Below are 25345 nucleotides of genomic sequence, written 5' to 3'. Positions count from 1 at the left end.
TAAAATAATATTAATTATTATTCTGACATATTTTGATTTGAAATGCAGAATATTTTTATATATTTACGATAATGCTACTTTGACTCAATTCCAATGAATATTAATTGAGTTTCAAGGCTAATTTAATTTTTAACTGTTTTTGTTACAAATATACAGTTTTAAACATCAAAGTTTTTTATCAAACACAAATTCTTTAAATCTATTAAATTTCATGTTCTTTTTGTCCTATTTGCTATAATAGCTTCTATAATTTGTAGAATGATATGATTACCCCTTTAGGCTTTAAAAACAATTTAAAATTCTTGTAGTATAAATTGATATGCAATTAATAGTATATTTTTCTTAATATCGCTAACTACTTTAAACCATTTTAAAGCACAGTTCTTAGAAGTTGATAATACAAGGATTTAAAGTTGTGAATTGGGCGTATATTGATTGTACTGTTCTATTGTATTTCTAATGATTTCTACTAGCTTCTTTAATAGAGGAAACAAAAGCCCTTTTTAATCCTATTAGATAGTCCACAAAGGTCCATACTTTGTATTGTTCATTGGCAGGTATAAGGCCAACCATTCCTATGCATGTCCATTGTTTTTAGCTCTTGTAACTTCCTTTTTTAAACTATTTATCTTTCTGCACTAAGGCTGTGAGTAATTATGCTGGCTGATGTTAATACTCAGCCGACTGTAAAGTTCTTGTACACAGCCTAAATCATTTTTTTAAGGTGCTTGATCAACAACTCAGGGCACTTGTATTTAATATACTACACTACAGTACTATACAGTACTATAATTTTAACTAACAAAATTACCCTACAGTAGATGATTTGTCCATCATTGCTTGTTTTAAAAAAAAGTTTTGCAAGAACAGTATTTTTCTTTTAAATTATTAGCATTTGGTTTTTAATAGTAAGCAAAACATTTAAAATCCTTTTTTTTTTTAAATAAAATGTAGATGAAAACATATGCATTTACTAAAGAATAGACGTTTAAATTTCAAACCCCAAAAAAATCAAATCAAGGAAAAAATTAACATACTTTACATATAATTGACAATACAGAACAGATTTAGAATGAGTATTTTTAGGGGAGCAATGACATCATAAAATGATCATATTCCTATAAGTATTTACTATTAAAAATAAAACACTATCGGTAATGTCTTTCTTTGAAAAGCCGCTGTACATTATAAAATAAAAATCAAAAAGTGTGTCTGTTCCACTATCGGATTTAAAAGGATCAAAGAACGATCTAAACAAAACATTTAAGTTCATGTGAGCTTGAACCACATACAAACAGACCAAATCCATAATTCCTTTTATGCTAAAAGCCGGTGTTAATTTAAATTTCCGCTTTGATGTTTCAGTGCAAAGCGATTTCATTCAAGTGTCCATTTTGTTCTGTTTTCATGTACATTTGGAAAAGCAATTCTGAAGGTTAATTAATGGCAAACATTATACAGATATTTTTTACACTTCATTTAGACATTATGGTGCGAAGAGATACAAAATGTTTGTTGATGTCTTTGTGAATGAAGAAACTTTTTATGAATGAAAAACCAGACATTTTGTTTGATGTTTTGCAATTACTAGATTATGTTGTGTTTGTTTTCATTCTGTATGATAATTACAGTGGTATAAAAAAAAGCACTCTTTATAGTTTTTTCACATTTTGCTTCTGTTTTGACTTGACTGCTTTATTCTCCATGTCCAGACGTTCCAACCCTCCCGATTTATCCGGGAGTCTCCCGAATTTTAACATCACCTCCTGGTCTCCCGAATTTTAAATATATCTCCCGATTTCACACATTTAATTCATTTAGGTTGGAACGTCTGCATGTCTAACCTGTTTGACAGTATTTTTAGCTTTGAAATCAATGTTTGTATAAAAATTTACAGTATCTCCATCTTGGAAAATATTAATCTAATAGAAATCTTGGTTTATCATATATCAATAACATAAAATACAAATTTACAGTATTACTTTATAAAATTTACATTTTATTCAGGGGTCCCAACTGGTGGAGTTTTAGTTTTTTACTGTATGTTTAAAGCTCTGTCTATTTTATGTGACAACAAATGTGATGTGCCCATGTAGAGTACTGTACGGACATGATGATGTCATATCACTACCATTATATTTAAGCATATCACTACCATATTTGGGCACATCACAATTTTTTTCAACTAGTTTGATAGTGTAGACAGAGTTTTATCAAAAGTTGAACTCTTTAACTGTACAGTATTTTGTTGATTGATTGATTGAATTTATTTGGTTCATACATAAAATACATTTTAAAATGGTACAGAAAGCATACAAATACTGTACATCAATAAACAACACCAGAAATATACTGTATCAAAAAAAAACCAGATGACGTCAAGCAAGGGAAACCGAACAAAATGAACCAAGGATATTTAGATAAAGTTTCACATTTTCAGTGCAAATCCTTTATTATATACCTACAGTACTGTTTCACATTTTCAGTGCAAGTCCTTTATTATATACCTACAGTACTGTTTCACATTTTCAGTGCAAGTCCTTTATTATATACCTACAGTACTGTTTCACATTTTCAATGCAAGTCCTTTATTATATACCTACAGTACTGTTTTACATTTTCAGTGCAAGTCCTTTATTATATACCTACAGTACTGTTTCACATTTTCAGTGCAAGTCCTTTATTATATACCTACAGTACTGTTTCACATTTTCAATGCAAGTCCTTTATTATATACCTACAGTACTGTTTCACATTTTCAGTGCAAGTCCTTTATTATATACCTACAGTACTGTTTCACATTTTCAATGCAAGTCCTTTATTATATACCTACAGTACTGTTTCACATTTTCAATGCAAGTCCTTTATTATATACCTACAGTACTGTTTCACATTTTCAGTGCAAGTCCTTTATTATATACCTACAGTACTGTTTCACATTTTCAATGCAAGTCCTTTATTATATACCTACAGTACTGTTTCACATTTTCAATGCAAGTCCTTTATTATATACCTACAGTACTGTTTCACATTTTCAGTGCAAGTCCTTTATTATATACCTACAGTACTGTTTCACATTTTCAATGCAAGTCCTTTATTATATACCTACAGTACTGTTTCACATTTTCAGTGCAAGTCCTTTATTATATACCTACAGTACTGTTTCACATTTTCAGTGCAAGTCCTTTATTATATACCTACAGTACTGTTTCACATTTTCAATGCAAGTCCTTTATTATATACCTACAGTACTGTTTAACATTTTCAGTGCAAGTCCTTTATTATATACCTACAGTACTGTTTCACATTTTCAATGCAAGTCCTTTATTATATACCTACAGTACTGTTTCACATTTTCAGTGCAAGTCCTTTATTATATACCTACAGTACTGTTTCACATTTTCAATGCAAGTCCTTTATTATATACCTACAGTACTGTTTCACATTTTCAGTGCAAGTCCTTTATTATATACCTACAGTACTGTTTCACATTTTCAATGCAAGTCCTTTATTATATACCTACAGTACTGTTTCACATTTTCAGTGCAAGTCCTTTATTATATACCTACAGTACTGTTTCACATTTTCAGTGCAAGTCCTTTATTATATACCTACAGTACTGTTTCACATTTTCAATGCAAGTCCTTTATTATATACCTACAGTACTGTTTCACATTTTCAGTGCAAGTCCTTTATTATATACCTACAGTACTGTTTCACATTTTCAGTGCAAGTCCTTTATTATATACCTACAGTACTGTTTCACATTTTCAATGCAAGTCCTTTATTATATACCTACTGTACTGTTTCACATTTTCAGTGCAAGTCCTTTATTATATACCTACAGTACTGTTTCACATTTTCAATGCAAGTCCTTTATTATATACCTACAGTACTGTTTCACATTTTCAATGCAAGTCCTTTATTATATACCTACAGTACTGTTTCACATTTTCAGTGCAAGTCCTTTATTATATACCTACAGTACTGTTTCACATTTTCAATGCAAGTCCTTTATTATATACCTACTGTACTGTTTCACATTTTCAATGCAAGTCCTTTATTATATACCTACAGTACTGTTTCACATTTTCAATGCAAGTCCTTTATTATATACCTACAGTACTGTTTCACATTTTCAGTGCAAGTCCTTTATTATATACCTACAGTACTGTTTCACATTTTCAATGCAAGTCCTTTATTATATACCTACAGTACTGTTTCACATTTTCAATGCAAGTCCTTTATTATATACCTACAGTACTGTTTCACATTTTCAGTGCAAGTCCTTTATTATATACCTACAGTACTGTTTCACATTTTCAATGCAAGTCCTTTATTATATACCTACTGTACTGTTTCACATTTTCAATGCAAGTCCTTTATTATATACCTACAGTACTGTTTAACATTTTCAATGCAAGTCCTTTATTATATACCTACAGTACTGTTTCACATTTTCAGTGCAAGTCCTTTATTATATACCTACAGTACTGTTTCACATTTTCAATGCAAGTCCTTTATTATATACCTACAGTACTGTTTCACATTTTCAATGCAAGTCCTTTATTATATACCTACAGTACTGTTTAACATTTTCAATGCAAGTCCTTTATTATATACCTACAGTACTGTTTAACATTTTCAATGCAAGTCCTTTATTATATACCTACAGTACTGTTTCACATTTTCAATGCAAGTCCTTTATTATATACCTACAGTACTGTTTAACATTTTCAATGCAAGTCCTTTATTATATACCTACAGTACTGTTTCACATTTTCAGTGCAAGTCCTTTATTATATACCTACAGTACTGTTTAACATTTTCAATGCAAGTCCTTTATTATATACCTACAGTACTGTTTCACATTTTCAATGCAAGTCCTTTATTATATACCTACAGTACTGTTTCACATTTTCAATGCAAGTCCTTTATTATATACCTACAGTACTGTTTAACATTTTCAATGCAAGTCCTTTATTATATACCTACAGTACTGTTTCACATTTTCAATGCAAGTCCTTTATTATATACCTACAGTACTGTTTCACATTTTCAATGCAAGTCCTTTATTATATACCTACAGTACTGTTTCACATTTTCAATGCAAGTCCTTTATTATATACCTACAGTACTGTTTCACATTTTCAATGCAAGTCCTTTATTATATACCTACAGTACTGTTTCACATTTTCAATGCAAGTCCTTTATTATATACCTACAGTACTGTTTCACATTTTCAGTGCAAGTCCTTTATTATATACCTACAGTACTGTTTCACATTTTCAATGCAAGTCCTTTATTATATACCTACAGTACTGTTTAACATTTTCAATGCAAGTCCTTTATTATATACCTACAGTACTGTTTAACATTTTCAATGCAAGTCCTTTATTATATACCTACAGTACTGTTTCACATTTTCAATGCAAGTCCTTTATTATATACCTACAGTACTGTTTAACATTTTCAATGCAAGTCCTTTATTATATACCTACAGTACTGTTTCACATTTTCAATGCAAGTCCTTTATTATATACCTACAGTACTGTTTCACATTTTCAATGCAAGTCCTTTATTATATACCTACAGTACTGTTTAACATTTTCAATGCAAGTCCTTTATTATATACCTACAGTACTGTTTCACATTTTCAGTGCAAGTCCTTTATTATATACCTACAGTACTGTTTCACATTTTCAATGCAAGTCCTTTATTATATACCTACAGTACTGTTTCACATTTTCAGTGCAAGTCCTTTATTATATACCTACAGTACTGTTTCACATTTTCAATGCAAGTCCTTTATTATATACCTACAGTACTGTTTCACATTTTCAATGCAAGTCCTTTATTATATACCTACAGTACTGTTTCACATTTTCAATGCAAGTCCTTTATTATATACCTACAGTACTGTTTCACATTTTCAGTGCAAGTCCTTTATTATATACCTACAGTACTGTTTCACATTTTCAATGCAAGTCCTTTATTATATACCTACAGTACTGTTTCACATTTTCAGTGCAAGTCCTTTATTATATACCTACAGTACTGTTTCACATTTTCAATGCAAGTCCTTTATTATATACCTACAGTACTGTTTCACATTTTCAATGCAAGTCCTTTATTATATACCTACAGTACTGTTTAACATTTTCAATGCAAGTCCTTTATTATATACCTACAGTACTGTTTCACATTTTCAATGCAAGTCCTTTATTATATACCTACAGTACTGTTTAACATTTTCAATGCAAGTCCTTTATTATATACCTACAGTACTGTTTCACATTTTCAATGCAAGTCCTTTATTATATACCTACAGTACTGTTTCACATTTTCAATGCAAGTCCTTTATTATATACCTACAGTACTGTTTCACATTTTCAGTGCAAGTCCTTTATTATATACCTACAGTACTGTTTCACATTTTCAATGCAAGTCCTTTATTATATACCTACAGTACTGTTTCACATTTTCAATGCAAGTCCTTTATTATATACCTACAGTACTGTTTCACATTTTCAGTGCAAGTCCTTTATTATATACCTACAGTACTGTTTCACATTTTCAATGCAAGTCCTTTATTATATACCTACAGTACTGTTTCACATTTTCAGTGCAAGTCCTTTATTATATACCTACAGTACTGTTTCACATTTTCAGTGCAAGTCCTTTATTATATACCTACAGTACTGTTTCACATTTTCAATGCAAGTCCTTTATTATATACCTACAGTACTGTTTAACATTTTCAGTGCAAGTCCTTTATTATATACCTACAGTACTGTTTCACATTTTCAATGCAAGTCCTTTATTATATACCTACAGTACTGTTTCACATTTTCAGTGCAAGTCCTTTATTATATACCTACAGTACTGTTTCACATTTTCAATGCAAGTCCTTTATTATATACCTACAGTACTGTTTCACATTTTCAGTGCAAGTCCTTTATTATATACCTACAGTACTGTTTCACATTTTCAATGCAAGTCCTTTATTATATACCTACAGTACTGTTTCACATTTTCAGTGCAAGTCCTTTATTATATACCTACAGTACTGTTTCACATTTTCAGTGCAAGTCCTTTATTATATACCTACAGTACTGTTTCACATTTTCAATGCAAGTCCTTTATTATATACCTACTGTACTGTTTCACATTTTCAATGCAAGTCCTTTATTATATACCTACAGTACTGTTTCACATTTTCAATGCAAGTCCTTTATTATATACCTACAGTACTGTTTCACATTTTCAGTGCAAGTCCTTTATTATATACCTACAGTACTGTTTCACATTTTCAATGCAAGTCCTTTATTATATACCTACAGTACTGTTTCACATTTTCAGTGCAAGTCCTTTATTATATACCTACTGTACTGTTTCACATTTTCAATGCAAGTCCTTTATTATATACCTACAGTACTGTTTAACATTTTCAATGCAAGTCCTTTATTATATACCTACAGTACTGTTTCACATTTTCAGTGCAAGTCCTTTATTATATACCTACAGTACTGTTTCACATTTTCAATGCAAGTCCTTTATTATATACCTACAGTACTGTTTCACATTTTCAATGCAAGTCCTTTATTATATACCTACAGTACTGTTTAACATTTTCAATGCAAGTCCTTTATTATATACCTACAGTACTGTTTAACATTTTCAATGCAAGTCCTTTATTATATACCTACAGTACTGTTTCACATTTTCAATGCAAGTCCTTTATTATATACCTACAGTACTGTTTAACATTTTCAATGCAAGTCCTTTATTATATACCTACAGTACTGTTTCACATTTTCAGTGCAAGTCCTTTATTATATACCTACAGTACTGTTTAACATTTTCAATGCAAGTCCTTTATTATATACCTACAGTACTGTTTCACATTTTCAATGCAAGTCCTTTATTATATACCTACAGTACTGTTTCACATTTTCAATGCAAGTCCTTTATTATATACCTACAGTACTGTTTCACATTTTCAGTGCAAGTCCTTTATTATATACCTACAGTACTGTTTCACATTTTCAATGCAAGTCCTTTATTATATACCTACAGTACTGTTTCACATTTTCAATGCAAGTCCTTTATTATATACCTACAGTACTGTTTCACATTTTCAATGCAAGTCCTTTATTATATACCTACAGTACTGTTTCACATTTTCAATGCAAGTCCTTTATTATATACCTACTGTACTGTTTCACATTTTCAATGCAAGTCCTTTATTATATACCTACAGTACTGTTTCACATTTTCAATGCAAGTCCTTTATTATATACCTACAGTACTGTTTCACATTTTCAATGCAAGTCCTTTATTATATACCTACAGTACTGTTTCACATTTTCAATGCAAGTCCTTTATTATATACCTACAGTACTGTTTCACATTTTCAGTGCAAGTCCTTTATTATATACCTACAGTACTGTTTCACATTTTCAATGCAAGTCCTTTATTATATACCTACAGTACTGTTTAACATTTTCAATGCAAGTCCTTTATTATATACCTACAGTACTGTTTAACATTTTCAATGCAAGTCCTTTATTATATACCTACAGTACTGTTTCACATTTTCAATGCAAGTCCTTTATTATATACCTACAGTACTGTTTAACATTTTCAATGCAAGTCCTTTATTATATACCTACAGTACTGTTTCACATTTTCAGTGCAAGTCCTTTATTATATACCTACAGTACTGTTTCACATTTTCAATGCAAGTCCTTTATTATATACCTACAGTACTGTTTCACATTTTCAGTGCAAGTCCTTTATTATATACCTACAGTACTGTTTAACATTTTCAATGCAAGTCCTTTATTATATACCTACAGTACTGTTTCACATTTTCAATGCAAGTCCTTTATTATATACCTACAGTACTGTTTCACATTTTCAATGCAAGTCCTTTATTATATACCTACAGTACTGTTTCACATTTTCAGTGCAAGTCCTTTATTATATACCTACAGTACTGTTTCACATTTTCAATGCAAGTCCTTTATTATATACCTACAGTACTGTTTCACATTTTCAATGCAAGTCCTTTATTATATACCTACAGTACTGTTTCACATTTTCAATGCAAGTCCTTTATTATATACCTACAGTACTGTTTCACATTTTCAGTGCAAGTCCTTTATTATATACCTACAGTACTGTTTCACATTTTCAATGCAAGTCCTTTATTATATACCTACAGTACTGTTTCACATTTTCAGTGCAAGTCCTTTATTATATACCTACAGTACTGTTTCACATTTTCAGTGCAAGTCCTTTATTATATACCTACAGTACTGTTTCACATTTTCAGTGCAAGTCCTTTATTATATACCTACAGTACTGTTTCACATTTTCAGTGCAAGTCCTTTATTATATACCTACAGTACTGTTTCACATTTTCAGTGCAAGTCCTTTATTATATACCTACTGTACTGTTTCACATTTTCAGTGCAAGTCCTTTATTATATACCTACAGTACTGTTTCACATTTTCAGTGCAAGTCCTTTATTATATACCTACAGTACTGTTTCACATTTTCAGTGCAAGTCCTTTATTATATACCTACAGTACTGTTTCACATTTTCAGTGCAAGTCCTTTATTATATACCTACAGTACTGTTTAACATTTTCAGTGCAAGTCCTTTATTATATACCTACAGTACTGTTTCACATTTTCAGTGCAAGTCCTTTATTATATACCTACAGTACTGTTTCACATTTTCAGTGCAAGTCCTTTATTATATACCTACAGTACTGTTTCACATTTTCAGTGCAAGTCCTTTATTATATACCTACAGTACTGTTTTACATTTTCAGTGCAAGTCCTTTATTATATACCTACTGTACTGTTTCACATTTTCAGTGCAAGTCCTTTATTATATACCTACAGTACTGTTTCACATTTTCAGTGCAAGTCCTTTATTATATACCTACTGTACTGTTTCACATTTTCAGTGCAAGTCCTTTATTATATACCTACAGTACTGTTTCACATTTTCAGTGCAAGTCCTTTATTATATACCTACAGTACTGTTTTACATTTTCAGTGCAAGTCCTTTATTATATACCTACTGTACTGTTTCACATTTTCAGTGCAAGTCCTTTATTATATACCTACAGTACTGTTTCACATTTTCAGTGCAAGTCCTTTATTATATACCTACAGTACTGTACTGATAGAAAAAAAAGTAATTGGATTCATTCTAAATTAATAAAACTGTTTCTGAGTGTACATTGTAAGTGCAATAGCTGCTTATTTATACAGTACTAAACTACATTGTGGATGTTAGGATGTTAAATTATTGATATTTAAAGTGACTGATGGCCAATTAGTTGTCAGAATTGCAAGACAAAAATGTGTATAGTTTGGATAACATGTGTTGATTGGCTTTCCTCTGAGGAGAGACAAAAACATCCCATCTGTCAAAATGTCAATCAAATACTTCAATAAATGTTGTTTTAATTGAAATGGTTCAACTAGATAAGAATAAACACTCTGTTATTATTAAAACATGTTTTTTGTTATTGATATTTCAAGTAATATCATCATTATGAAAATTAACAAAATTTGTTAATTTACTGTGTTTGTCAGTCATACTGTAGGGAACTGATAAGAAAAATGTGATTATTTCATAAGGGAAGTTTTTTAAAACTTTAGTCAAATTCTTAATAACAAAATTGTATTACATAAGTATTGGAATCCAACACTTATGTACAGTAATACAATTTTGCAACAAGCAGTCAAGGGAGTTTATCCAATGGATAATACCTAATACCCCCTTGACTGCTTCTGATAAATACTGTAAATGAAATACTGTAAATTTTGTAATTGGTTTGTTTTGTGGAGCATATTAATTATTATTTTTACATCATGTCAGATTCAGATTCGATTTACAGTGATACAATGATAATTGTTTTCTTGGCAGAAAAACACAAGCAAAACAATACACACAAATATTTACATTCATGATCAACATACAACTTTAACAACTTGCATTACACTACAGTATGTCCCACAGTACAGTAGCTGGAACCATTAAGGGATTATTTAGGTACATAATTCCTCCAAGTTGGAACCAAGCATGGAAGGGCATGGGTTTCTGTAGGTTTTCTCGCAGTCGCAGTACGACATCAAAACCTAATGTGAGCATGAATCAACAGTATACATGTATTGTAATACATTACGGATGAGTTACCAAAGTATTGTTGAATGATAAACAATTCAACGGTAATAAAATTGGTAAGAAGTTTTAAAATGCAATGTAATAAAGTGTTCTTGTCTTCGAATTGGATACAGGAAACAGCTGCATTATTCACTGAGTCACAAAGATGATATGTTTTTATGACATTTGAATTTTGAAATTGTTTTGCATTCTCATCAAGTTGTAAAAAATTTGTAAAATTTATGACTATTACTTTTCTGAATTTCGATGATGATGATTCAATATTTTTCCTAGTTGAGACAAGCAAAAATTGTTTTTTTCCGTCATTCCGATATTACGCTTTCCACAATTTGTTTCCATATTTTTCTGTTTTCGGCAGGATGGGTTGTTATTGTGCTAAAGTCTATATTTTCTCTTTTTAAATTTTTTTTTATTTGGTTTATCCAGTTTTCTTTCAGTCTTCCTGGTGGTCTTTTTACTTTTCAGTTTCCTTCATTGTCGGTTTAATTGGTGTATCATCAGGTAGTTTAATTTAAATGTTAAAAATAGTAACTTTAAATATTATACTGTTATTTATTTATTAGACACTTGAAAGAAATATCCAATCACAATTAAACAATGTCATGTTTGATGCAATCACTTGTTAGTGTACATACATGTATGTAATGTACAGTACTTCAAACAATCCTTATTCGACTGGGACGTTTATTTTATCAATTTTTGTACTGTATGGTTCATACTCTACATAAGTAAATGCGATGGCAGATACAGGCTCCGTTATCCGTTATCGTTAGAAGTGGTAGGATGAGGACGGTGAATGCGCAGACGGACCGTTACAAGTACTCGTTCTACCCAGCTGGGATAAGGCATTATAACAAAACATTTGTTAGATAGTCCCCCGTTATATTTATATTTATTTTCGGCAAGCCAAGGTTTATGAGCACTGTAATTTCCATTATTATTTTGGACAATAAATGAATCTGTATCTGTAAGCCTTAATTAGTGATAGAGCCCTGACGTTGCAAGGAGGAACTTTACTTGTTAATGTTAATTGATTTAACATTTAACATTAATATATTTAGCATTCAAATCTAAAGGATATTTACAGTAATATTATATCATGTTTTTATGTTAATAAGGCTGCTTTGAAAATAAATTTACGACTTCCATTGCAGCTTTGGTGAATCCTACTGTATGAACTCACTGTAAATACAAAATTGCTCTATAATAATTGTGTAGTCTGAAAATAATAGTTAAAACTTACAGTATAATACTATAGGTATAATTTGAAAATGAATCTTTCGCCAGTAAGGTGCAGTACTGTAATACTTCAGAATGACCTCCAGAATGACCCGCTGTGTATACCTGAGCAAGTATCCATCTCAGCAGGTATCGTAGCTGCTTACCTGTGTCTAAAGGTGTTCAGATCAGGTTTCATTTATACAGGTACACCCTCATTGTCGGTTTCATTGATTTTCCCACCAGGTGAGAAATCACACACGTTTACAGTTTTAGAGTCTTAGTCAGCGTTTGGCTTAATGTTCAGCTCAAAGAAGCCTAATATTATGATAATAAAAGAAATACTATTGCATTACTGTTTGTATGGAGAATAAACATTAGTGTTTAGTAAAAGTTTGCGGTTTACAATATAACACTAAAAGGACATAAAGTATAGTGGAGAATATATCAGCTCTAAAGGTCTGTCTACACTATCAAACTAGTTTGACAAAAAAAGTGTGATGTGACCAAATATGGTATTGGTACTAGTGATATGCTTAAATATGGTAGTAAAATGACATCATCATGTCCATACAGTATATGGGCACATCACATAAAGTTTGATAGTGTAGACAGAACTTTACTGCTCTACAACTTTCTTCTCTGAAGTAATGCTAGACAAGTGTCCCTTTTTAAAAAACCATGTGAACTACTGTAAGTAAAAGAATACTGCACATGTGATGGGTCGTAAGGTGGTTATAACAAACAAATAAACATTAAAAAAACTCTCAAATCATTTTTTAGAATTATTCTAATAATATATACAGTAATATACAAAATAAATAAATACAAAATAAAAAAATACTTTTTTACTGTAAATTTTCACCTCAACACCAAAAAAAAAACTAGAAAGCCATTCCGAGAGTGCATACTGTACCTCCGCCTACTGTAAAATTCTCCTACATAAGATTTCTCCAGTAACAAAAAAAATATATATTTGTGTGTGTCTTAATGCTGTTTTTGATTTAGGCTAATTTCACTATAAGCATGGGTATGCGAGTTTGGTGTAATGGTTATGTAACAAGCCTTTCAATTAACAATAACTTCAGTTGACTAACAAAAGAACAGCAACGCGAAAATCAAACGAGTAAATTTGAAAAGAAATAGGTTTAAACTACTCGCATAAAAAAACGTGCACATTAAATCAAATTATGTTTTACAATTACAAATCACAAATTATAACTCTTGCCTCTTGTACAAAAATGAAGTTTTTTGGACAAGTACAGTAGTTCTCGGGAAAATGCAATTTCAGTTTACTTGTTACTAAAGACTGCTCGCCGGCTTTTAAAAAATTCTGTCCTATCTTTTAACACTAGCAGGTCTGAAAATTATACTAAAAAGTGGTCCAGAATTGGGACCATGGTCCCAAAATTTAATGGAATGGTCCTTGACCACATATCTATTTGTATATTCATTTTGCTTGGTAAAGATCTTGTAATTACTTTTTGAGTAATCCTGCTAACAAACAAACAAACACACGCTACCGATTACATACCTCCTTGGCGGAGGTACGAACCAATGGACTGTTATGCTCTTCTGAGCATGCTCACAAACCAATCACTGTTGTGATACAACAATTTGAATTTCTTTCATGATTAGTATGCCAAATTATGAATTTATGAAATTGGCAGTTGATGCGAACATGGGTTTGTAAACCTTAAGTTAAAACTTGGTAATAATTTTGAATCTCATTACAATCAATTAAATCCCTAATTTATTGTTAAGGGTCAATTATCATAAATTTGTTTAAAATACACTTGTAAAGATGTACGTGTGTTAATTTTAAGTGTGGTCTTTAACGCAGGAAGTGAGTGCTTGAACTTTGACAGCATTTGCACTCATTTCGCAAATACTGTAGACCGGTAGCGACAACTTTAATGATTACAGTAGTTCATTAAAAATGTTTATTATAAGTTTGTTAACATGTTTGTCTTCCGATTGTAATTTTGCCGAAGTACCGTGGCTAATAAAACTATAAATAAATAATAATATACTACAAGTATACTACCAGCAACGTGTTGGGTTTATGTCACGTACTATGTGTTTGTTATTACTGTATATCATTTTTGTTTAGTATAGAGGTACAGATTTTAATTTTTATTAGCATTGCCAGGAATTAGCAGTACCTGTATCTAATTTATAATAGGTGCTGTACTTACTGATAGGCTATCATGTCTGTCTGTACAGTATGGTGTCTATTGTACAGTATGGTGTCAATTTCACATGACTCCAGTATACTTTTACTGTAGATTACCTGAATAAACCAATACTTTACTTTATAAATACAATGAATAAATTCAGATGATAACCACTTTCATATATATACTGTAGGCAACCACGAATTGGCAAGTTTATTAAAAAAAAAAAAATTCTGTATTCTTTTTTTACCAATTAACTAATTTGTATTCATTTTAAAGATAGTATACAGTAGTAGTAGAGAAGTACAGTATTCACGGCATTTTAATAGTAAAAATGTTTATTGTTCAATTTACTTATAATTCATAATGACCGATAAGTTTGATGATTTCAGTATAAAACAAGCATGTCTTTGTCCATTCTAAATGCAATGGTACTGTATAGTACAGAGTTTAATTTAAATGCATAACATGTCTTTTTGTCCAGTCTAATTATTTTATATATTAAAATCAATTTGCATTGTTTTGTACATTGTTTGTCTTTAGGATGTAAATGCTGTAGAGATTGTATGTACAATTGTACATTTAGTTCACCATTGATTGTCCCTTTGATAATCCACATTTGAATGACACTGATTCTCTGCATTCACTCCAAATTGATTTACCCAATGATTGGCAATTTTTAACAGAGCTTGGTGTAGAGTTTAACATCCATCGGGAATTTCTGCTTATAGAAAATGCGGCCAGGCGGTGTTTTAACCTGACCTTAATAGTTGATAGGTTGACCCGATTTTGCCTGGTTCAGTTACGATGTAATTTTCTTTATAGTGCTGTAGTAGACCTTGCCTGGTATGTTTAATCTGGCGCTGGTTTTAATTTGTATGCACACTGGATACTATGCTCTATGAATATGACCTTACACTTGTCCTCCTCAGACTTTCTTTAAAACAGCATGAATATTGAAGAACACTGCTTCAATATTATAAACAGTAGTATAGCATACTGTACTGTATTGTAGTATTTTTAGAATATTAGACAAAATGCAAAGTACTGTTTATATTACAGCACTGTACAGTACATACAGTACTGTATGTACTGTACAGTACTGTATGTACATACTGTAATTTAAAAAAAAAAAAAAATGTTGTTTACATTTTTATACGGGTATTGCTAAACCCCCGCAAACCTCCAAAAAAACATAGCAAACCCCACCGAACCAACATAAAAGTGATTGAATCATGTAGTGTACGACCCACTGGGTATATCCATGTAAAAAATATTAAATTTCTACTGTTAACTACTTTTTTTGGGGTAAAACATCATTTTTGGGTCGAAAATGATTGCTAATTTTTAACCAAAAAATGATGTTTCATCCCCAAATATTAAATTTCTACTGTTTAACTACTTATTTTTGGGGTAAAACATCATTTTTTGGTCAAAAATGATTGCTAAACCCTGCAAACCTCCAAAAAAATATAGCAAACCCCACCGAACCAATATAAAAGTGATTGAATCATGTAGTGTACGACCCACTGGGTATGTAAAAAAAAATAATTAAATTTCTACTGTTTAACTACTTATTTTTGGGGTAAAACATCATTTTTTGGTCAAAAATGATTGCTACAGTAAACCCTGCAAACCTCCAAAAAAATATAGCAACCCCACCGAACGAATATAAAAGTGATTGAATCATGTAGTGTACGACCCACTGGGTATGTTAAAAAAAAATTAAATTTCTACTGTTAACTACTTTTTTTTGGGGTAAAACATCATTTTTTGGTAGAAAATGATTGCTAATTTTTAACCAAAAAATGATGTTTTATCTCCAAATAATAATACTGTGCAATTATTTATTAATACTGTATTATTTAATACAGTTATTCAAGTTGTAACTTCAGAAGTGTTTGTTTTTTGGTAATTTCTTTAGATTAAGGTTTTTTTCTAATATTTGCTACGGGATTTGCTACATGGAAATATTACTGTAGTGTATGTGAGATCATGGTATTCTAAAAAAAAGAGATGAATGAATTACTGGTTTACTACTATAGTATAGTAGAAAGCCTTTTTAGTCAAACTACATTGTAGTCTCATTTCTTTAGTGCAGTCAATATTGAGGATAAACATTGATTTTCTGACAAATCATGTTAAATAATGTTTTTTTTTAAATTCTTTTCCAAACCTCTTGGTTTGCGTAAATTGTCTAGACGTTTTTCTAATTACAGATTTATAATGTATAAGAGACTGAAATCATTAAGCTTTTACCTACGGTAAGAATTACATAGCTCACATGCTGGGTTTAGAATGATGTCATTTAAATAAACCATTATTACACATGAATTAAATCCATCGATATCTACGCCAGCAAAGTTTACTTAATACATTGATTATGATTTTTCTATTTCCATCCCCTAGACTTTCTCACGAAACATTGTAGAGCGTTGAATTACAAACAAATGAGAAAGAGAAAACTTATTACATATTTTCTGTACATTTTGTAACATAATCAATCTTGTACACAGACGCTGAAACACGAGCTTTCTTTTTATTGATTCTGTAACATGTCAAGTAATATGATTGACAAATATAATATGTAATGTAAGCGCGTATACAAATTGTATACTTTTAATAAATGGAACAGTGAAAAGATACATTACATATTTGCTCTGATTTTTTTTTACAAGGAAAATGTCAAATGTATAGAAGTAAGTAATGGTAAACTATTTACCTAGAAGAAAATCGTCAAGGGCACGTTGAATTTATTTAAACACCCTTCTACACTTAGATGTCTTAAATGTCCTTGTTCTATCTGATTTTTTTAAACACTATTGTTTAAAGATGGCTATCATCCATGACTATGTATATATAGGCAAAATTGTAAAGCGTATCACAAATCAGATTCTATAAGCTTGAAAATTACCCCAAGATAATAGAGTCAAAACTTTCCTTTTGGGGAGTTTTTGGCTTTTTTCTAAACTATTATTCCATTAATTGTTTTACCTATCAGACACCACTATTTTCCAGTTTTGTCTTTTTTAATGTTTGTCCCCAATTTTTGTCTCTTTTTCATCGTTTTTTTCCTATTCTCCTTGTTTTGTCTATTCTTTATTAGTAATCTATCCTTTATACAGTACTGTATTATTTTCCCGTAGGCTGAGTCCTTGCTGTGTTTAGTAATTCTTGAAGCATACTCAAGTACTGTAATCATTTGATGAATGGTTGTATGGTGGAAACAATCTGTCAAATTATTTAGAATAATATAGTTGATTAAGAAGGAATAAAATTCTTTTGTTTTCTGTGTTCTATGATTTATTAATCAGAAATCATCTTTTTTCCCCCAATCTGCGGCCCTTACAGAAATCATCGGTACGATGATAGTTCCTGTTTTTTTTGTACTTTATTACTGTGAGAATACTAAATCCCATGAAAAAAAAAATTTACAAACACTTTTATGAACAAAACTTTTACACTTACAGTATAATCAAAACTGAAAATACTGTACAGACCTTTAAAAAATTATGTGTTACCTTTAAAATGAGAAATTTAAAGTCGATTATTATAGTTTTTTCTGGTAAATGCAATGATTGATCATTAGTATAATATCATCATGGTCTATTTATTTTTGGATTTCAGCGTAATTATAGTTTGTGAACGTGAGCCAAAGATATCTATTCATTCGTCGTTGAGATAATAAAACTTGTAATCATTTAAAGCAACATATAGAAAAATATGATTACCACATTTGATTCTAAGAACATTACTGTAAGTGTAAGTACTGTACCAGTAAATTTTAAAATAATATATACGTCGGTCAAGGTCTGGTTAAAAAATTAGCAAAGCAGATGGCGATGGCTGTTGTAAAATGTATTAGTATACAGTAGTATTGATAATCAGCATAGTATTGTACATTACATGTGTATGTAAAAATTAATCATGTCTATTTCGTGCCTACTGTACTGTAGCTTACCTGGATAAACCCTGGATAGCCCTTTCTCCTCAAAGAGCGATATATATCGAGAACTAATTGAACACCCCTCTCCACAAATGGTATATGAGTAGTATACAGTAGTAGCATTTTATTATAATACTGATATTTCAAAACCTCATTGTGTACTACAGTACTATAGGCAGTCTGAAATTACCAACAATTTTAGCTTTTTTGTTGGAGTGGCACAACTAATGAGCCTTCAACATGTTATTCAAATTGGAAGGAGTTTACCTTTTTCAGTAGGTGGGGTAAAAAATGATGAATTTGAAAAATGAAAGTTATATCTCGCTGTTCGAAGAGAAAAGGCTATCCGAGTTTAGCTAAGCACGAAATACTGTAGACGTAGAATATTTAAATTTTTCTGTTTATTCCACTTGGTTTTGTCTCAAGTATTAAAAATATTCTCATTCAAATCATATACATTCATTTTTATCAGTATTAAAAAGTATGTACTTTGAATACAATAGTAGAGGTTACATTTTTCAAAATTACTGGGACACTATTGTATCAATTTTTTTTTTCAAAATGCAAATTTAAGACTTATCTTAATTAGACAAGGAAATTAGTCAAGGACTTAAAACCCAATCACTCATCTATATAATGATTTTATGAAATACCTCCTTATACAGCAATCAAAACTAAGTACCCAATGCCATAAGAATAGAAGTTTAAAGTTTTGTATTGGTTCAATAATGCAGCTGCCTTTTGTAAAGAAATGGCAATGGCAAGATTTTAAATGATCTCAAGGACCTTGTACTCTTCTCTCTGCTAATGAGGTTATGATATAATTATCTGGATGAAAGATCATTAGCTAAATAATACTACATTATGTTAGCACATTCTGGTTTTTTTCTATAGGAAAGCATGATGATACTGTATATTAGTAAATTTGTTTAATTTCCTAAGTTTTCCCTTTCAATTTGAGTAGATAAAAATATATAATCATTGAAGTACGAAGGCAAATTACTGAATAAATAAAATGACAGTGTTGTTGTGGATACAGTATGTGTCTGTAGAGTATAATTTAGGAGATACAAAAAGCAAATAGTAAATCAAAATGATAAAGTAAAACGGTCAGAAAGAATTGCCATGTTTCAGTATTTTTAGGGTCTTTTTCTGCTGCAGTGTATAAAATGAACTCAATGAATATACCATTTATTCCAAAAATATAATTTTGTGGCCAAACACATTTCTGCTTAATTTTTTCCTGTCAAATAACCATTTAAATTAGTGGTTGAAATAAAATGTTAACATTACCCAAAATGCAATGCAATCAGGCAATCAAACACGAAAAAAGACACTACAGCAGTCAATCAAATAAAAATGTTATTTTGCGTTATAGCTAAAAGTTGTAGTGATAACCGGTTAAATTGCGTTCTAACTTCCAATTTCTAAAATTGGTGTGTTGTTTCTAACCGTTATTTTAACCATTAAATTTGTCCTGTTTCTGCTGCCAAGGATTTAAGGGTACAGTATTAATTTGTTCACATGGTTATTAATATAAATTTGAGAAATTATTGTTATTTTTTCGAAGCAGAAACAGGATCTTAGTGAGAAATTAGAAATACTGTAGAGAACCAAGAAAACATGTTAATAAAAACAGTTATATGGATCATGGACTTGCTTAACATTTTCCTTTTCAGTGGGTGGTCGAATTAACCGATGCATATTATTTCCATTTTTATGAGAAAAACATGACAGTATACTTTGATGTTTTTTTCGTGAAATGCTGTTAATGATTAGTGGAGTTGTGTCAAGTTCAAATGAGATGGGTCACTTTTTAAATAAAGATATGCTAAAAGCTCTGTAACACTATCAAACTAGTTTGACAAAAAAAGTGTGATGTGCCCAAATATCGTAGTGGTATGCTTAAATATGGTACTGAAATGACATCATCATGTCCATATTATGGGCAGATCACATTTTTTGTCACATAAAGTTTGATATTGTAGACAGAGCTTTACTTTATATTATATGGTACATTTGTTTGCGGTATTGTTGATCTTTGGTCTGACAAAGGGATGTGTTTGATACTAAAAGTAGGTGTGGTCATGATATAGACTTGAGTTTGATTGATTCTTCAATAGAAAGATACCAGAGGACAGCAGCCATTGTGTAGGCACAACAAACTAGCTATCATTGTTCTTATAATAACTCCTGATAAAAGTAAAGTTATCATTATTATTACACAAATAAAGCATGTCAACAGGACTCTTTCAAAAGGCTTTGTTTGCTATTGCATTTAAGTAATTTCTCTAGTGCATGTATCACTATAGCCATGTCAATATTGAGTTTTCTTATAAAGTATTATACACAATCTGTACTCGAACCATTTCATAGGATTGGTTGAATGATTTTTTAACTGGTAATGCCTATATTATTAAGTACTGTACTTACTATCCTATATTAATGGTAACCTTAAATTCCTTTAAGTACAGTAAAATTAAGCTTTTTTTGAGGCTCTGTATACACTATCAAACTTTATGTGACAAAGTGGCCATGTCATATCGCCAACATATTTGAGCATATCACTACCATATTTGGACACATCATACTTTATTTGACAAACTAGTTTGATAGTGTAGGCAGAGCTTAAAACAGTTGAGTGTATTAGCAAACTTGGATTTATTTTAAACATTATTTAAAAATGTAATAAATGTGCAGCATTTAATTTCAAACATTTCTACTACTTTGCTGCATATTATTGGACAGACAGACAGACAGACATGCAGACTATAATTAATATAAAAGGCTTTCCTGACCAATAGTCTACAGTAAACTATAAAGTACTATCAAAACGACGACAAATTAATGCTTTTACTTACACATTGGTGTTGAAAGCATTCAATATTAAATGGCAATGGAAGGCTGTACAGAATTACTTACATTATGTGTGATCTATTTAGTTGAATTGAAACAATTGAGCATAGTGTAGTTAACATTATTTATATACTACCATAAAACAAGTTGAATTTAAACATCTTGTATAACTTCTATTGTACATAGTTTTTAAGCTTTTATTTTTCTTGTATTTTTTTTCAAATCTGGACCTCTTAGGAGACCAGTACTTGTGTATTGAAAGAGCTATTCCAGAATAAAGAAAGATTTGTATTGTAATGTATTGTATAGTATCATATTCTGGCAAACTATTCTGTAGTGTTATGTTCTTTCTTAATACTGTATTGTAGTTATATATTAAAACATTTAAGAGTAGTATATTAAAGTAGTTTGTTGTGTAGTTAAAGGTGATGTGTTCATAACATTAAAATGTGTTGAAGTTCTTAAACAGAAAAAAGGAATATAGTGCAGTATAATTCTGGTATGTTCTTTCTTCATAGTATAAATAAACATTAAGAGTAGCATATAGAGAGTTTGTTGTGTAGTTAAAGTTTGTATTTTAACTAAAAATTATTTATGATTTATTGTGATTCAATTTCATTGCATGCATGTAACCTTTAGCAAACCTTAATCTAAAATTGTGTAATAGTATATTATAAAAGAGAACCAGCGATATTGTATACATTACAATTATGTAGCGCCATCAAGCCCATCATGTTGTCTCATGTGAGTTTAATGTCGACAAAAATTGACTCGACACCGAGGTAATGCATCTACAGTATATTGGATGAAATACTTTCCTTAAGGTGATGCTCTAAGCAGTATGAAACTGATAAAATAAATTAACGTTGACGACTCATCAGATATGTAATTAAAATGGAACGGTCCAGTAAGGAGCTTAAAAGCCTTGCAAAGACAGTTTTACACGTCATATTTTGTAACGCATAATCCATTCACAGAAACCTATAGAATATATTAGAATATTAACTTTTAGTATAATGTGCCTCAAGGATGTGGTAATGAATTGAAATGGACTGTTGTAGGTATCTTAAGCTCTGTCTACACTATCAAACTTTATGTCGACAAAAAAATGTGGTGTGCCCTTATATGGACAGGATGATGTCATATCACTACCGTATTTGGATATATCACTACCATGTTTGGGCACATCACGTATGTGGCGCTGTTGATTGCATGTGTGGTGTCCAGTCTCGGGTTCTTTTTATTTTTTATGGCTGTATGAATTAGGATTGTTCTCATTTTCGAAAATGATACCACCACATGCATATTATCCTGTACTGAATGTTATTTTAATTGAACGTATATAAACAAATTTCCCATTAAAATTTTTGTTAAATAATTGGATAAATTTATTCATTTATGAGTCAGTCAAAGCAATTAGAGAATAACATACATTGAGTCTGTTTGATGATAACCTGAAGAATTGGGATGATTAATGGAGGAGATTAATGGAGGAGATTAATGGAGGAGATTAATGGAGGAGATTAATGGAGGAGATTTTGAGGGATGGTACCCTAACGAACATCATTATTACTAATTAAAACATTGCAACTAGTTCAGATGCATTTTGTCGATTGTCAAAAGTCATTATTTTAGAGGTTAAAGAAGTTCCTAGTCCTAAATATATTAACACTTTAGCAAAGTGATATGAACAATGAATAGTAAAACCTTCAGGACCCAACAAAGTGTCCCCTTAATAGAGGTGTCGCCTAATAGGATTTGAATGTAGTTTTAAAACATAATCTGTAAAATATGTCCCCTCTTTATGTTCCCTTGATAGGGATTTATCCTAAATAGGATTTGGCTGTAGTGTTAAAACATACCTGTATGCTTCTTCTTTCGTTTCATGAGAAAGTGTCCCTTTAATAGAGGTTTCTCCTCAATAGTATTTGGCTGTGTGGTATTAAACATATGCTCCTTCTTTCGTTTCATGAAAAAGTGTCCCTTTAATAGAGGTTTCTCCTCAATAGTATTTGGCTGTGTGGTATTAAACATGCTCCTTCTTTCGTTTCATGAAAAAGTGTCCCTTTAATAGAGGTTTCTCCTCAATAGTATTTGGCTGTGTGGTATTAAACATATGCTCCTTCTTTTGTTTCATGAGAAAGTGTCCCTTTAATAGAGGTTTCTCCTCAATAGGATTTTGCTGTAGTGTTAAAACTTGTGTGTCCCTTCATTCGTTTCATGAGAAAGTGTCCACTTAACAGGGGTTTTCTCTAAATAGGTTTGGCTGCATGTTAAAACATTACCTCTCTTTCGTTTCATTGGAAAGTGTATTATGTTTTAACAATACTTTCAGGGGAAACTTTAGTTGAGTCCCAAATGGTGCCCACTATTGATAGTTAATCCACTTTTCATGAAAAAATGTTGCAACATCATGCATTCCAAGAATTAATTCTAAACTGTGTCACTATAAATAAACTTCTTTCATGCTTGCCGTAGTTTAGTAGTTAAAAGTATTAAACTACTTTACTGTAAACAAAAGTATTTTAATGTCTTCGTTAGCTTTTCAGAATGGTGAAATCTGAGAAGACTAAACTCTGCCGAAGTAATAATATTTCTTTAGTTGAAGTAAATATAAATTGGTTTTGGTAATCAGGGGAAAAGTACTAGCAGAGTAAATGTCTGTGGAATTTGATTGAGAACAATCTTAATGCACGAAACCTAGATTTTTTTATAGTTGATACAATTTCTACACTATTTTTTATTTTTTTTTTTTGCATTTAAACATTTATTTACTTTCAATGTCATGGTAACTATTGGCTTAGCTATAATACCATGTACGCTTTATACACACAAAATATCCCCTCACTCCTAGATTTGGTAACTACTGTAGCAATATTATATTATTATTATTTAATAACATGATATTTTATCATTATTTGAATGTGGGCCTCCTGTATGTATCGCACACTATACAGTATGTTAGAGGCTATATCACACTATATGTTAGAGGCTATATCACACTATATGTTAGAGGCTATATCACACTATATGTTAAAGGCTATATCACACTATATGTTAAAGGCTATATCACACTATATGTTAAAGGCTATATCACACTATATGTTTAAAGGCTATACAGTACTCACCCTAATATTGTTATTGCTGAGTACCATATGAAATCTATAAACTTCAATATCATAAATAACATATTTTTTAAGCTTCATAATTTTTAAGATTCAATATGATATATATTTATATGTCTTTCAGTAAAACTTTAGTGTCAGTTATAGAGATGATAAACCTAGAATCATTGATGTCAACATAAATATCACTTTACTGGGCCAAAGTATTATTTCAATTAAATTTAATTTCTTACAGTAGTATTACAGTTATTTGTGTTGTTAATAAACCTAGAATCAGGGGTACAGTATCTCTGCCTTCATAAAGACAACTTTAATTCGGCCAATAAATTCAATTTTATTTGTATCATCACCTACAGTTATCGCATAACTTGGCAAATGTTTACTGACTGACTATGATAATAAAACTAGATTTTTTGACTTATTATATATCACCGAATATTTATTTCTTCATAACAATATTTTAGTGAACAACTCAAATGTGGAGGTCACATAAAGTATGAGTTATCCAATCTGCAGACAGTACTGTTTCAATCTTATTAGATCTCGTCAGTGCAGCTCAGGTTTCGAAATGAAATGTACCGCAGAACTGGCACAGGTATGCAGGACATGGTACACTGATTATGAACACAAAGAGTGCATAAGCTCAACGAGCGTGCTTTGCAAAATATATATTATATATTGTTTTTAACGTTTGCCTGGCAAATATAGTAAAGAAAGTACAAAATGTGTTTTCAAAAAGAGAAGCTCTGTCTACACTATTTCTTTAAAAAATATGATGTGCCCATATACAGTATGGACATGATGATGTCA

The 25345-nt window shown here is 30.6% G+C and overlaps 1 protein-coding gene across 1 annotated transcript in view; it reads left to right on the top strand.

Moving 5' to 3' along the window:
* LOC140045352 (uncharacterized) overlaps positions 1–25345 on the top strand; it is a 67808-nt gene that overhangs the window by 1206 nt on the left and 41257 nt on the right. The gene's annotated exons all lie outside the window — the stretch shown is intronic.

This window comes from Antedon mediterranea, chromosome 3 (assembly GCF_964355755.1).
Source record: "Antedon mediterranea chromosome 3, ecAntMedi1.1, whole genome shotgun sequence".
Lineage (NCBI taxonomy): Eukaryota > Metazoa > Echinodermata > Crinoidea > Comatulida > Antedonidae > Antedon > Antedon mediterranea.
Note: the sequence above shows the minus strand (reverse complement) of the source record. Positions and strands in the feature narration are given on the sequence as shown.